This window comes from Microtus oregoni, unplaced genomic scaffold (genome assembly GCF_018167655.1).
Source record: "Microtus oregoni isolate MIOR12 unplaced genomic scaffold, Mior012 000008F_ref0000371, whole genome shotgun sequence".
Classification (NCBI taxonomy): domain Eukaryota; kingdom Metazoa; phylum Chordata; class Mammalia; order Rodentia; family Cricetidae; genus Microtus; species Microtus oregoni.
The window spans coordinates 32,991,087-33,006,342 of NW_024543067.1; positions in this window are offsets into that span (position 1 = coordinate 32,991,087).

Genomic DNA, 15,256 nt, shown 5'->3' on the forward strand with positions numbered 1-15,256 from the left:
CCCAGAAATTAGGGTTTCGAATACCCAGGAGGCTGTATATATAGGAGTCTAGGTCTTGTAGTGGCAATGGCTGATTTCCTATTTTTGGAAGAATGGACGTGGGAAGAGCTTTCAAAGCCTGACAGGAGTATACTATAATGGACTTTAGGAAGTTGTATATATGTAGATAGCCCTGCCCCCCCATTCAATTCAACAATAGGAACAAAGACTTTTTTTCAGAGTAGTTCTTAAGACCCAACTGAAATGAAGACTCAGCTCCCCTCTTTAAAAAGAAACACCTGCAAAGGCTTAAGTTTGCCTTAAAATGTACTGATCACTGAATCTTCTAGGGTGATGTTTTTGAACGATGTGCTGTTAGGAAGGCTCCAAGTTCAAAGGAGAGTCCGAGTCGGGGGCATGTGGTTCTAGCCGGAGCTGCTGAGAGGTGGCTGGCCACTGGTGTCCTCTTCTCCTTCCCTTTTCTCTCTCCTCCTCTCTCTTTTATTCTCTCTCTCATCCTATTTTATTCTCTCTGCATGGCAGCCCAGCCTATCTTTATCTTGCTTAGCTATTGGCCATTCAGCTCCGGATTAGACCATCAGGTGTTTTAGGCAGGCAAAGCAACACAGCTTCACAGAGTTAAACAAATGCAACATTAAAAAACGCAGCACATCTTTGCATCGTTAAACAAATGTTCCACAGCATAAAAGAATGTAACATATCATTAACTAATACTCTTCAACACTGCTGTTTTAAAGAAATTAACTTTCTCAGAGTAGTTTTGCACTTACAAAAGAAAAATCTGTGAACAGAGAGTTACCATGTTCTCACCTCCAGTAATTCCAAGTGTTAACACATAACATTGGCAAAATCTATTTGTTCTAATTAACAAACCCAAACTGATTTTTAAAAACTAAATAAATTCTATTCTTTACTCATATATTTTCATTTGTACCTAATATACTTGCTGCAATGCACACAGGACACTAAGCACACATCTCCTTGCCTTTTTCACTGCCTCTCAGCTGTCAGTCTCCAGACTTTTTGCTTTCGGTGAGCTTGACCGTCTTGACAATTTCAAAGCATGCTGTGGTTCTTGTAAAATTCCCCCTTTTAGAGTTTGTTTTCCTGTTCTGCTGGAAGAAGGTCATGGAAGTTATCTGCCCTGTTAATCACATTGTGCACAGGCCCATGTCTCCCTGACCCGGCTGTCTGCTTGAGGCACTGTCTCCCCACGTTGTTACCCTCCCCTTTTCTACACCACGCTGTTCGATGACAGTCACCCAAGACCCAGACTTGAGGCATACAGAATCATGCTTCCTCTGATCCACGACAGAACTTCTCTCGAGGTTATTTGAAATTCTTTTTGCACAGAGACTGTGTCTCCCACTTGTTTTTGTTTTATTTTTCATCAGTTTAGAATTGTGAATATTTGCCATGTATTTTGACTTGTAACCTGGGGCTTCCACACATTGCCCCATGATTTTGCCAGCTTTCACCATCGAGAGCACTTTCACACAGGTCCTGTGCCATTCAGGACCCTTCATCACTGTGCAAATTTTAGCTTTGTTTGGGCCTTTATTGCTCATTTTGGTTGACTTTCGTGTGTCCTGAAGTGTAAGCCACTCTAGGCCCCTCTTGTCTATTATGTACAATCCTAGTTCTACAGAGAGCTGTTTTAGGACATGGTATCTTTTGTTAAGACTGGAATTAGAAGCTGATGTCTTGGCACTGAGAGCTAGTTGAGTCTCATTGTTTCTAGGCCCTCTTGGCTGACAGAGGAAGGAAATATGTGTCTTGTATTTGCCTCTTAGGTAAATATATACAGAGATTCTCATATATATCATCTCTATCTCTTTATAAAAGATTTACTTATGGGCCATGGTGAAATTTGGGTCTGAGCTGCTGCCCAGGGTCATGTCTGGGTCTGTGACCCTACTGAACCTGGGTCTGTGATGATGTCCAAGGCCCATGTTAGCACAGGGGATCACTGGAGCCATGCTGAGCCAGCCCCACCCTTCACTGGCGCTGGGACAGTTGGCCCTGCTCCCCACTGGATACTGTAGCTGGAGGGCTGGACCCACCTCTCAAGAAAGAGCTTCCCCCCATACACACTTGGGAAAGGTGGTTCCACCCCTTACCTCAGGTGTGTACCCTGTCTGGGCAGCACACTAGAGCTGAGCCTGTTGCTGGGAGGCACAGATGAGTCAGCCCTGAGGGCATGAGAGCAGGAGAGCTGACCTTACCCCTCCCTTGTATGTCCCCTACAGCAAGCAGGAGAGAGGGCCCTATGCTGGACAAACAGTAGAGCTGGCCCTGGGGGTTTAAATGTGAGTGAGCTGGATCTGAAAACCCGAGAACAGGAGCACTGGCCCTGGCTCCTTGCTGCAGGCTGTACCGGGTGAGCTGGCTGAGGCAGTGCTGGAGAGCTCACCAGGGAGTGACCATGGGGGAAACCTGGCGGGCTGACCAAGCCAGTTAGCACCCAGGTCTAGAACCAGGGCTGTGAGTTGGCCCATCCTAACATCCACCTTGTCTATTAACTGTTGGAGCACGTGAAGGGGATGGACCTGTTATTGGTGGGGTAGCAGAAACCAGAGACCTCAAGTCAGACCAATGGCTCTGGCAATGAACACTTACAAGCAAAGGCGAATTGGCTAAAGGGTAAACTGTACAACTCAACGGGCCATACTACAGCTTCCATGACAAGAGTCTTTCCCCCCCTTTTTTTTGTTTGTTTTGTTTTGTTTGCTTGCTATGTTTGGTCTTTGGTTTTTCTTTTCAGTTTGGTTTTGTTTAGGGGGAAGTCACAAGAATGAAGGGAGGTTGCAAGGGGATGGGGAAAGCGTGATATAAAATCCACAAAGAATCAATTCATGGTAAAAAATTTTTTAAAAGATTTATTTATTTGTGTTTGTGTCAGTGAGAGTGTATCTGTATATGTGGGGACACATGACGCATATTGTGAGGGCCAGAAGGCATCAGTTGTCTTTCTCTGGTACACTCTGTTTATTATCTTGAGGAGACTCTGATATGGGATGTCCTTCTGTATATGTGTTATTTTTATTGGTTGATGAATAAAGCTATTTTAGCCAATGGCTTAGCAGAGTGAAGCCAGGCAGGAAATCCAAACAGAGATAAAGAAAGAGAATAGGCAGAGTCAGGGAGACGCCATGTAGCTGCCAAAGGAGAAGGGCGTGCTGGAACCTTAGGAAACTTACTAGAGGCCACAGTCTTGTGGCAATACACAGATTGTTAGAAATGGGTTAATCCAAGATGTAAAAACTAGCTAGAATATGCTAGAGTCATTGGTCAAGCACTGTTGTAATTAATATAGTTTCTGTAATTAATATAGTTTCAAGTCTGGGCAGCTGGGAAATGAATGAGCAGTCTTTTACTACAAAATGGCACCCATATGTTGGAGGCTAACCTGCATGGCCAGCCACACACTTTGGGTCTGGGTGCTTGTACACCCACTTGGGTTTAGGAGGAAAGTAACTGAGAGCATGCCTGCCACTCAGCACCCCCACCTGGGAAAGCAGCCGTATTGGGTCGGCTAGGCACACACAGGCAGGAAAGCATGATGGATTCCCACTTCCATTCATGGAGACATTTCCAGGCCACACAGCATGCTGCATGGCAGATTTAGCTTTTACTCAGACAAAAAGGGTTTATGTGCTGCATGGGTGCTTCCCAGAGTTGAGGTGGTGGTGAGCATCGCTCCCACCCAGCAGTCCCAGAGCTGGTGGTAAACATATCTCTGCTGTATTGAAAGGCTGAGAGAGGTGGAGCCAGTATCCAGGGCTGCTACAACCACATTGCTTTCCATTTTAAAATGCTCCTTGTCAGAAAAGAATTTCAGATACACAATAGGACAGATTCAGACATAAAAGCCCTCTAAATGAGACACACTATGTTTAAAAAGAAATAGTTTTTTTAAAAAAAAAAACCAAAGTCTTTAAGAGATAGCAAAACTAACATAAAAGAGTACAGAAAGACATAAATTAAAGAGGTAAAGAAAAATAAACTATGTAAAGATGGAATATACACAGAGAGCCTGGATTATGTATATTATTGTGTTTTCTTTGAATTTTCTGACTGCAGAGAGACATTTGATTCTGGGGGCTGCTAAGTTAAATCAGCATGAAGGTATCTTGACTTCAAAATGGGATCTAAGGATATGTTACTTTGGAAAAGAGATTCTGTTTTTGTTTCCACAGGAAATGAGAGTCTGTGGATTCCTTCCAGGCTAATATGGTTTGATGGAACAAGACCCCCGAAAGGCCTCTATAAACCCTAAGAATACATCACCCAACAATCAGCAGGAAGTAGTCTTGAAAACAATGCCCAAATTCCCAAAAATGATTATTTATAAATGTTTGTTTTCATTTAAAAGGGCTTGGTTATAAGTGTTTAACGATCACAGTCAATTTCTTTTTCTTTTAATATTTTATTTTATTACTTAAAAAATACCAATTTAAATTCCCACTCCCTCCCCTCCTCCCACTCCCTCCACACACCCTCCCATCCCACCCCCTCCAATCATAAGAGAAGACAAGGCACCCTGCCCTGTGGAAAGTCCAAGGCCCTCCCTACTACATCTAGGTTGAGCAAGTTATAGGATCCCCAAAAGTCAGTACATGCAGTAGAGACAAATTGTAGTGCCACTGTCAGTGGCCCCTCAGTCTGCCCCAACTGTCAACCACATTCAGAGGGACTAGTTTGATCCCATGCTCATTCACCCCCAGTCCAGTTAGAGTTGGTGAGCTCCCATTATCTCAGGCACACTGTCCAGCTAAGCCCCTAAACAATAGAGGAGAGGGTTCCTGAACTGGCCTTTCCCTGTAGTCAGACTGATGATTATCTTAAATATCAACATAGAACCTTCGTCCAACAACAGATGGAAACAGAGGCAGACACAGTCAATTCCTAAAATAAAAAAAGATAAGGGGATATGATGTAGAAATGAATACTTTACATTGGTATGGACTTAAGTTTATTGATACAAATTAAAGGTCAATTTTGTTGTATGTATGTATATTTCTAATCTTGTTTAAGGTATTATGTTTATACAACTCATTTATAATGAAAAATTACAGATTAGTAGATATTCATTTATGATAGTCAAACTTGTAGTCATGTTAGTTAGGTTTTCTAGATGCATAGGGATATATTTCAGTTAGATAGATAATCTTCAAACCTTTCAAAGACTTACAGAATATAGCATTTAAGTTATCTAAGAATTTAGACTTTTCTTGAAATTGAGACATGTCTGCTTTTGGCAGCACCAATTACTTCAGAGAGGTTGATGGGCATTGAAGAAATTTATTATGAAATTTACCTTCAATGTGACAAGGCTAGCCATTTGGGCAAGAAACTACTTTTGTTTGGACTGCTTGATAGTATGCTGTATAAACTGGACACGCAAGACTTATAGAAAAGTGACTGCAGAACTTTCTAAAAGATAGAATGGTCCTTCAGAGTTCCTGCTTCACAGAAGAAACTGCCAGACATTCTGCAGAACATACAAAAAAAAAGTGACTGACAAACTGCCAATATAGGCAAAACAATCTTTCAAATTTCCTGTTTCACAGAGAAGTCTGCTGGATACTATGGGCCCATAGACTGAATATGGATGCCCAATGATATAGAAGAACTTTGGGTGACTGTCCAGATAGCAAGATGCCTCTGTCATTTCTGGAACTTTGGAAGTTGCTTACAATGGACTTTCTGTTTACTTAAGTAATAAATATTATATCCTTCTGGGGTCTTTGATGGAGTTGAAAACAGATATAGTTTTCCTTAGTTATAATAAAAGATAAATTAGATATGAAACTTTAGACTCATAAAGATAAGATAAATGATAGAATATGTTCTTTGATTTTTTTGCCTAATACAAATAGACTAAATATTGTAACTGTAATTCTTGCTTGATACCTATTTTGTATATGTAATTTTACTATGTTAAAGTTAAAACCTCCATGTAGCTCCCAAAGGAGAAGGACACTGGCACCTTACCGTTAGACCACAACTTCATGGTGATACTTTGATTAATATAAATGGGTTAATTTAAGATATAAGAGTTAATAAAAAGTCTGAGCTAAGAGGCCAATCAGTGTTATAATTAATATAGTTTCTGTATAATTATATGGGTCTGGCTGACTGGGAACAAATGAGCAGTCTCCGTTTACAGAGATAGTGAGAGAGACTAGCCCTGGACTTGAGCATTTGAAACCTCAAAGCCCACCATGCAGTGATACACTTCCTCCAACAAGGCTATACCTCCTAATCTCTGCCAAGTAGTGCCACTCCATAGTGACCAAGTATTCAAATATATGAGCCTATGGGGGCCATTCCTAATCAAACTGCGCATACATGCACATAGGTAATTCGGGCTTTCTTTAGCTTTTCTGTGAATCCTGATTTCACTAGTGGAAGAGCAAGTTCTGACTGTTGCTGTATTTACTTGGGAAGCTGTAGTAGTACATGCAAAAATGTTAATTTAATATAATAATGGAATTATTGACTTTCACCTAAGGGCACAACTTTATCAATTAAATCTCAGCAGTTAATCTGACCTTTAGATTTTGTGTTGATTTTTTTTGTCAACTTGAAACCAAAATCACCTGAGAGTCTCATGATGGATTGTCTACATTGGGTTGGTCTGTGTGTGTGTCTGTGGGAGATTGTCCTACATAAGCAAATTGACATGGGAAGACATGGTCTACTGTAGGGAGCACCATTACCTAGACAGGGCCTCCTGAATTATGTAATAAGAGTAGAGAAACAGAGCTGCAAACGAGTGAGCATAAATGCATTCATCCTCTGTTCTTGACTGTGGATATGATGTGAACCTTGAATTCGCTGTGGTGATGGACAGTAACTTGGAATCATGATCCAAATTAAACTCTCAGATTAATCCCCCTTCAGTTGCTTCTTGTCAGGTTACTTTCACAGCAACAGACATGAAAGTGGGGCAGCCTTTTAGAGTATGGTGATGAGGCAAAGATGGCTGCATCAGGCCCCTTTCCTTCTCCCTCTTTCAGCAGGGCATTTCACACGTGACTACTGTGAAGGTCTTGCTTCATCAGGTGTATCCTGCCCTCAGTTCTCTCAACTTCCTAAATGTGTTGAAATCTACACATACTAAGTTCGCTGTTTGCTTGCCTATCACAGAGAGAGTCTTTTGCCACCTTGGTTTTGTGGAGAATCTTCTACTGAAATCAGCACAGGGCAGAAATTCCAGGCATGAGCTACTTCATGGATTTGCCCCTTGTTGGTGCTTCTGCCTTTACCTAGGGTTTAACATCTTTGCATTCCCTTCTTTCATTCCAACTCACAATATATTACCATTTTAAGAATCTTTTTTGTTTTAATTTGAAGACTTATTGAGTACTATCTACTTAAGTCTGCTACTAGAAATAGAAGGTCCTTTCTACATTAATCTTACTTCTTTTCCAAATCAAGTTACATGCAAATATCTTTTTTTAAAATTTATTTCTATTTTATGTGCATTGCTGTTTTGCCTCCATGTTTGTCTGTGTGAGGGTGTTGGGTCCCCTAGAAATGGAGTTACAGACAGTTGTGAGCTGCCATGTGGGTGCTGGGAATTGAACTGGGGTCTTCTGGAAGAGCAGTCATCACTCTTAACCACTAAGCCATCTCTTCAGCTCCCACATGCAAATATCTTTTAAGTTTTCTTAGGTTCTTGTTTTTTAAACTGGGGAGAGAAAAAGAAATAGATTAAATAAGACATGAGTAAAAACTATTTGCTATGAATAATGTTAGAGAAAGACTAAGGAACACAGCACAGTAGTTTACACAAAGGAGCTATGTCTTTAGGATACATTTAGAAAGCAGGATGGAGGGGCACACATCTAAACCCCAGTTCTTGGATGGTGGACGCAGAAGACCAGGTGCCATGGGATATTTTGATAACACAGTGATGCTCCAGATTGTCAATAAAGTTTACCTTGAATTGTGTGGGAGGGCAGAGCCAGAAACTAGCTGACCAGAATTAGCTATAGAGAAGCCAGCAATGTGAATAGTGAAGACACCAGGAAGGAAAGGGAGGGGACTAGAGTTTGAGCTTCCTTTTGGTTCTGGGTTGAGGGAAGAGATGCTTTTCTTGTTAGGTCTTTGGCCAAAATGCAAGGCCAAGTGGTTACTTCTTGGCTTTTCTTGATCTAGCAATTTTCACCCCATATCTGACCTCCAAGTCTTTGTTGGTAAATAAAATGATAAAGACTTAATTTAAACTTACATATGCTTGCTATGACAGAGTTGGGGTCACAGAACTGGAAGCCTGGCCAGGCCATGATCTGAGCAGCCTCAAGTGTGCTGACTGTGGGGCCATGGGGCCATAGATGATAATCAAAATATTGGTAGACTCATGTGCATCTGCTAAGCTGACAGAGAAACATCATTTGGCACCCAACGTGGGGTGCCAAATCCACATGTTATCAGACTTTTCTTTGGACTTCCAGCTCACAAACAATAACACGGAGACTTATTAATTATAAAAGACTGTCCTTTAGTTTAGATTTTCCCCAACTAGCTTTTATAACTTAAACTAACCCATATTTTTAAATCTCTCTTCTACCATATGACTCATTAGCGCATCTCCATATTGCACATCCTGTTTCTCCTGTGTCTTGCTGGTGAATTTACCTTTCTTCTTCCCCCATCAAATCCTCTCTGCCTAGAAGTCCCTCCTATTCTCTCCTGGTTAACTATCTACCATTCAGCTCTTTATTATACCAATCACAACAACACATCTTCACACATTGTAATCAAATATTCTGAAACAATCAGGAATTTAAGGTTTATTCTCAGCAATATAGCAAGTTCAAGACTAGTCTCAGCTACACTGAGTTATCCAATCTTAGAAATAAAAACAACACCAACCAATATGTGAATGCATAATGTATAATTTTGCAATATAAAGCAATGTTATTATTATTTTCATATGTTATTATTTAATTTTACTGAGAAATCTTCCATGAGTTGAGACTCTCTCTGTGTATCTGAGTTCCAAGGCTTTTGCTAGCCTACAGCAGTAGTTAACTGAGTGGAGCTGAGAGAGACACTGACAAGTCCTGAAAACAAGCATGGATGGATAAACATGCTGTACTAGGAAGTAAAGCGGTGTCTGCTCTAGAGAGATACCAGTGTTTTGTTCATTCCAGAGTTACTTTCAATTTTCATGTGGCTGAAGAGAAACGCGGGCTGTCACTCACCCCTAGTAGGCTTGTACTGTTGGGTGGCTTTCTGTTTCTTGTTTTGTTTCTGGTTCACACAGCACAACTGCTGCAGCAGACAGGCTGTTTCCCAAATAGGAAAACATTATTCTAGGACGCACCTGAATCCTGCACTGAGGGACCACAGGTTTACCACAGTCAATAGGAAAACAGAAGATAGATTTTTTCCTTTGCCCTTTTCCTGGACTGAATTTATGAAAACTCCTGAGTGGATCTCTGAAAAAAAGAAGTAAGGAAATTCTTGTACATGGAATCTAACTTGAGCAGCCCTCACACATGGTGCTGGCTACTCCCACATCTGAGTTCCATTATGCTGTGGTTCTGTTCAGAAATAATTTTTGGCAGTAAGAGGAGTTTTCTCTAAAAGAAGTCATTTTACATCATTCTGATGGGACATGTAAGGTGTCATCTCCAGTCCGTAGTGACCTCAACTTCCTGAAGCACATATTATCTCTGAAAGTTTGCAAATTGCTTTTTGAAGAAGCGATCCATCTTGTCTATATGGTGTTGTGTTAAGATTCATTATTCAGTTTTATTTCTGACTCGACTGAGAATTTTCACAGCTTGACATAAATCCTCCACCATAGAGACTGATCACAGGGAGATTTTCTGCATCTTACTTTTTCTCCCTTTATAGTTAAATGTTTCAACTGCACTTTCTGATTCTGAGCTATATGTTGACTTATGAGTTGTCTATTTTGTAAGGGCTGGAAGCTTTCCCCAGTGTGACTGCAGAAAGAGGTGGTGGGTCAGTGGGTCACAGGGCACCGTCTGTCTTACTTTTTTTTTTATTGCTGTGAAGAGACACCATGACCATGGCAGCACTTACAAAGAAAACATTTAATTGGGGTGGCTTGCTTACAGTTACAGAGGTTCAGTCCATTATTATAATGACGGGGAGCATGGTGGCGCAGGTGAACGTGATGCTGGAGCTGAGACTGCTACATCTTGCAGTCAACAGGAAGCCAGTTGAGAGTCATACTGAAGGAAGTTTGAGCAAAGGAGAACTCAATGACCACCCTGAGAGTGACACCCTTCCTCCAACAAGGCCACACCTCGTAATGGTGCTATTTATTCCCTTTAGTGAGCCTTTTGTTTCAAACCACCACACCATCCATGGAAGGATTTATGTTTGTCTCATGGGACTGCAGCCCAGGACTGGAGCAGACTGTTTTAAAGTTTGACCTTGTCTGCCACACTGGTGGCCTCTCTCTCACATTCCTATCAAGTGGTACCATCTGTCGTGATATGATACAGTATGAGTCCCCCAAGGTCAAGTGGTACCATCTGTTGTGATATGATACAGTATGAGTCCCCCAAGGTCAAGTGGTACCATCTGTCGTGATATGATGCAGTATGAGTCCCCCAAGGTCAAGTGGTACCATCTGTCGTGATATGATGCAGTATGAGTCCCCCAAGGTCAAGTGGTACCATCTGTCGTGATATGAAACAGTATGAGTCCCCCAAGGTCAAGTGGTACCATCTGTCGTGATATGATGCAGTATGAGTCCCCCAAGGTCAAGTGGTACCATCTGTCGTGATATGAAACAGTATGAGTCCCCCAAGGTCAAGTGGTACCATCTGTCGTGATATGATGCAGTATGAGTCCCCCAAGGTTAAGTGGTACCATCTGTCGTGATATGATGCAGTATGAGTCCCCCAAGGTCAAGTGGTACCATCTGTTGTGATATGATGCAGTATGAGTTCCCCAAGGACCAGCTGGTCACCAAGTTTTCTCAGTCTCCGAAACCATTAGTCAAAAGAAACCCCTCCCCTTTTTTTGCTTTTTTGAGACAGGGTTTCTCCATAGCTCTGGAGCCTGTTTTGAAATTCGCTCTTGTAGACCAGGCTGGCCTTGAACTCACAGAGATCCGCCTGCCTCTGCCTCCCAAGTGCTGGAATTCAAGGCATGCACCACCACTGCCTGGCTGAAAACCCTTTTCTTTATGAAGTTTCCAGCCTCCAGTGTTTTTGTTGCAGTAACCAAAAATGAACTGGGACAGGACATTAACCCATCAATGGCTGTATTGAGATTGTAACCATAAAGGAAATGAAAATATCATTTTTTCTTATTCAAGCTGTTTTTCTTCTAAGAGTTTCTGAAAACATAAACAGCAGGAGTAAGAAACTGCCCTCCCTTAAAAAAAAGTATTTGAGTTATTTAAATTGGGGAAACTGTTTACGGAGAGTCCTCATTTTCCAGTACGAGAAGTCAATGAAGTAAGCAGTTCAGGACTGAGAAAGTTAGCCGAGAGCTGTGAGGAGAATGTGAGCTGTGAATTGATCCAGACTGGAGTCTGGACCCCAACTTGTACCTTAGCAGTTGTCTGACAGAGCTAACACACTTGACTTTTCAAAAAATACTTTTTCTCATTTCCATGGTAGGGACAGTATTTCCAGGACTGCAGCAAAGATTACATTGGGTCAGTTATGTACACAGTGCACTGTCTATGTTTAGATCCCCAATATCTAATACTAGCATCATTAATGATGTCCTGGTTGTTAATTGCCTTATGATTATTCTAGTCCATGTCTACTTTTAGAAGAAGATTAATCTGAGCTATTTTTTAAAAGATAAAGATCTTAGAGAACACTCAAGTTGTAATTGAAGAAGGGAAAAGTGGGAAGGGAAAAGATAATTAAATTAATGAAATGCTTTCCCCAATTAAAGTTGGTGGCACAGGGTTCGGTAGACACACTGCATATCTGAACATCGCTTACTGAATCAGTCATCCATTTAAACTGCAGATTTGTGTAATGTGAACTGTAAGAGATGAGAGGACACAAAGAGAAATTAATCTGAAATAAAGAAAATACTTTGTCAATTCATAAATATGCAAAAAAAGATTCTCGATGTTAACTCTTCCTTGGGAGTTAAAGAATAAAACTCAAAGTGGAGGGTGGCTTTCTATCACAGGGTTGGGGAAAATAGAGAAGAATATAAGACTTAAAGTTGGCATGGGCAGGAATGGTGACTTCTGCTTGTAACTGGGAAGGAGAAGTGGATGCTTGTGACTTATAGACTGGCCGGAGACACCTAATAAGACCCAGCCTTAGAAAAAAATCAGCAAAGCCACAGAGAAACCCTGTCTCGAAAAACCAAAAAAAAAAAAAAAAAAGAAAGAAAAAAATCAGCAGCTGGGGCTGGGTGGTGGTGGCGCACATCTTTAATCCCAACACTCAGAGGCAGAGACAGGCAGATCTCTGTGAGTTCAAGGCCAGCCTGGTCTACAGAGTGAGTTCCAGGACAGGCTCCAAAGCTACAGAGAAACCCTGTCTCGAACTTCCCCCTCCCCCACAAAAAAAAAGAAAATGCAGGAGATGAAGAGAGATGGCTCATGATGAAGACTTGCTCTTGCAGAGGTCCAGAGTTCAGTTCCCAGCACCCATGTCGGGTGACTCATAACCCCTCCTCCAGAGGATCTAGTGCCTGCTAACTTCCACAAGCACCCCTTCCAAATGTCTTCATTTTAAATCTATTTTTGTTTTATGTGTATGAATGTTTATCTGTCTGTCTGATGTATATGCACACTTGCATGCCCGGTTTCTGAAGAGGCTAGAGGGGGCAACCCCTGGAACTTGTTACAAATGGTAGTGAGCTAGCATTTGGGTGCTGGAAACTGAACACAGGTTTTCTGCAAGAGCAGCAAATGCTCATCTCCACCTCCCACTCAGTGGCTATAAATTAAAAATGCGGAAGACCCACAATAGCAGTTTTAGGAACGGGCTTTCCAGAATGAGTCATGAGATCATGATGATGTTTATATAGAGAGATTTGTTATATCACACTGTTCATAGTTTTATAAAACTAGAGAGGAGAAAACAGCAGAGTGACATGTGTTTGTAATACTTAGGACAGGCTGGGTGGCAAATTATCCCAACCATTAGCAGTCCAAACAGCAGACATGCATGATCCCAGAGCTTAAAAAATGTTATAACATTTATGTGTGCATGTATGCATTAATGTATAATGTATGTATGTATGCATAAGTTAGTGTGTGACGGCACATGTGTGTCATAGCAAGCCTGTGGAGGTCTGAGGACAACTTTCAGGAGTAGTTTTATTTTTTTCATTATGTCAGTCTTGGGGTTATGCTCAGGATGTTAGGCATTGTTACAGGGAGAGGGGCCCTTTGTTTGGCCCAGCTGCCTGGCTAGCTTACACCCAAAATAATCACACAGAAATTGTGTTAATTAAATCACTGCCTGGCCCATTTTCTCTAGCCTCTTATTGCCTAACTCTCACATCTTTATTTAACCATTTCTATTAATCTGTATTCATCATGAGGTTGTTTCTTACCAGGAAAGATTTAGCATGTCTGACCTGGAGTCTCCATTGTGGCTCTCTGACTCTGCTTCTTCCTCCCAGAATTCAGTTCTGTCTCCCTGCCTACCTAAGTTCTGCCCTATCACCAGGCTGAAAGCAGTTTCCTATTAACCAATGAAAGCGACACAAATACAGAAGGACCTCCTAGAAGGCATGACCATAAACCCTTTAGCCATTGACATGGCTGTGATGGACCAGTCTGGTGCCATCTTAAGATTGGAAGCCATCTTGTTACAAAGTCAAAATGAATTCATTCCTGGTTTCTGTAAAACTTAAATTTGACTGGGTCTTGACCCATTTTCTGGAATTTGACATGTTCCGCACCCTATATCCTAGCCTCCATCCTGTTAAAATGTTCAGCCAAGTTCCTGTGTAACCAAAATTTCTGGAAATACCCCAGTCCTTGGAAACTCCTAGTCTGGTAATTTTGGGGCTATAAACCCTACCTTCTCCTTGTTCAATACTACTTTCTCATACCCTGCTTTAGGGAGAGAGCCCTGTCTGACAGAAAATAAAGCTTGTATAATTTAGGCAAAGAGTTTGGATAATGAGTTTTACTCTCATTTGGTGGGCTTAAAAGCTGCAGCCTGTGCCATCAAGCTTGTGTTTCAGGCAGTGGGCTGGTGAAAGACACAGAAAGGCACCATGTATTCCACAGAAGTCTGTCTATCTCTTTCTGGCTAAAAGTGGTCAGCTGCAAAGACCAGAAAACAGTCAGTTGTGTGAACAGCAGGGTATTTATTTGAAGCTCAGTGTTTTAGTACTTTAGAGTGGATAAAATACACAATAGGATAAATGTGAAGTTTCCCTGAGACAGCACTGGAGGGAGAAACAGAAAGGCTGGGATGAGGCTGCAGGCAAGGCTGTCACTGCTGAAGACAGGAAGCAAGGACTGGAGATGTGCTTTCGTTGGCACAATGCTTGCCTAGCCTGCATGAAGCCCTGTGTTCCAACCAAATGAGTATGGTAGTGCCTGTCTGCAATCTTAGCACTGGGAGGAGGAGGCAGGAGGATTAGAAGTTCAAGGTCATCATTGGCCAGCCTGGACTATCTGAGCCCCGAGAGAGGGAGTGGGGGAAGTCAGGCACACGCACACACACTTAAATGCTTACACTATACAGTGGCTGGAGATAGTTGGGTCATAGATCAATAATGAACAGGACGCAGTCTATTGGTCCCCAGAAGCACAAGCATCCTTGTTCCTCTGAAATATACTCAGTCCTGTCAAGGTGTCAGCACAGACTCCTATGTAGTGCTCCTTACAAAAGTTTCCGTGCCCAGGGGCTCTCTGAATATCCTATGATATCCAAATATCTTCTGCATATTTGGGGATTCTTTTTAAAGAGTAAGGGAACAAATATCTGAAGGAAGAGTCAAATAAATTTGGCCATTAAATTCCTGTTTTGGATAGTGTGCGCCTGTCAATTAGAGAGACTGGTGTTTGGAGTCCCAGGAGAGGAGATGATTAAAATAAATACTATTCCAAGGACCAGGCACAAGCAGAGGATGAACTTAAGAAATCCTCGACACGGTTAGACTCCCATCTGCTTCCGGAACTGTTGACAGTCCATGTGGGGCTATCCAGGCACTATTTCAAATTGACTTGAGTGGCAGGGACAGTTAATCACCTGCTGACTCACTGTGGGAGGGAGACACGGTGCCAGGTGCAGTGTGGCAGATGCTGTCCCCA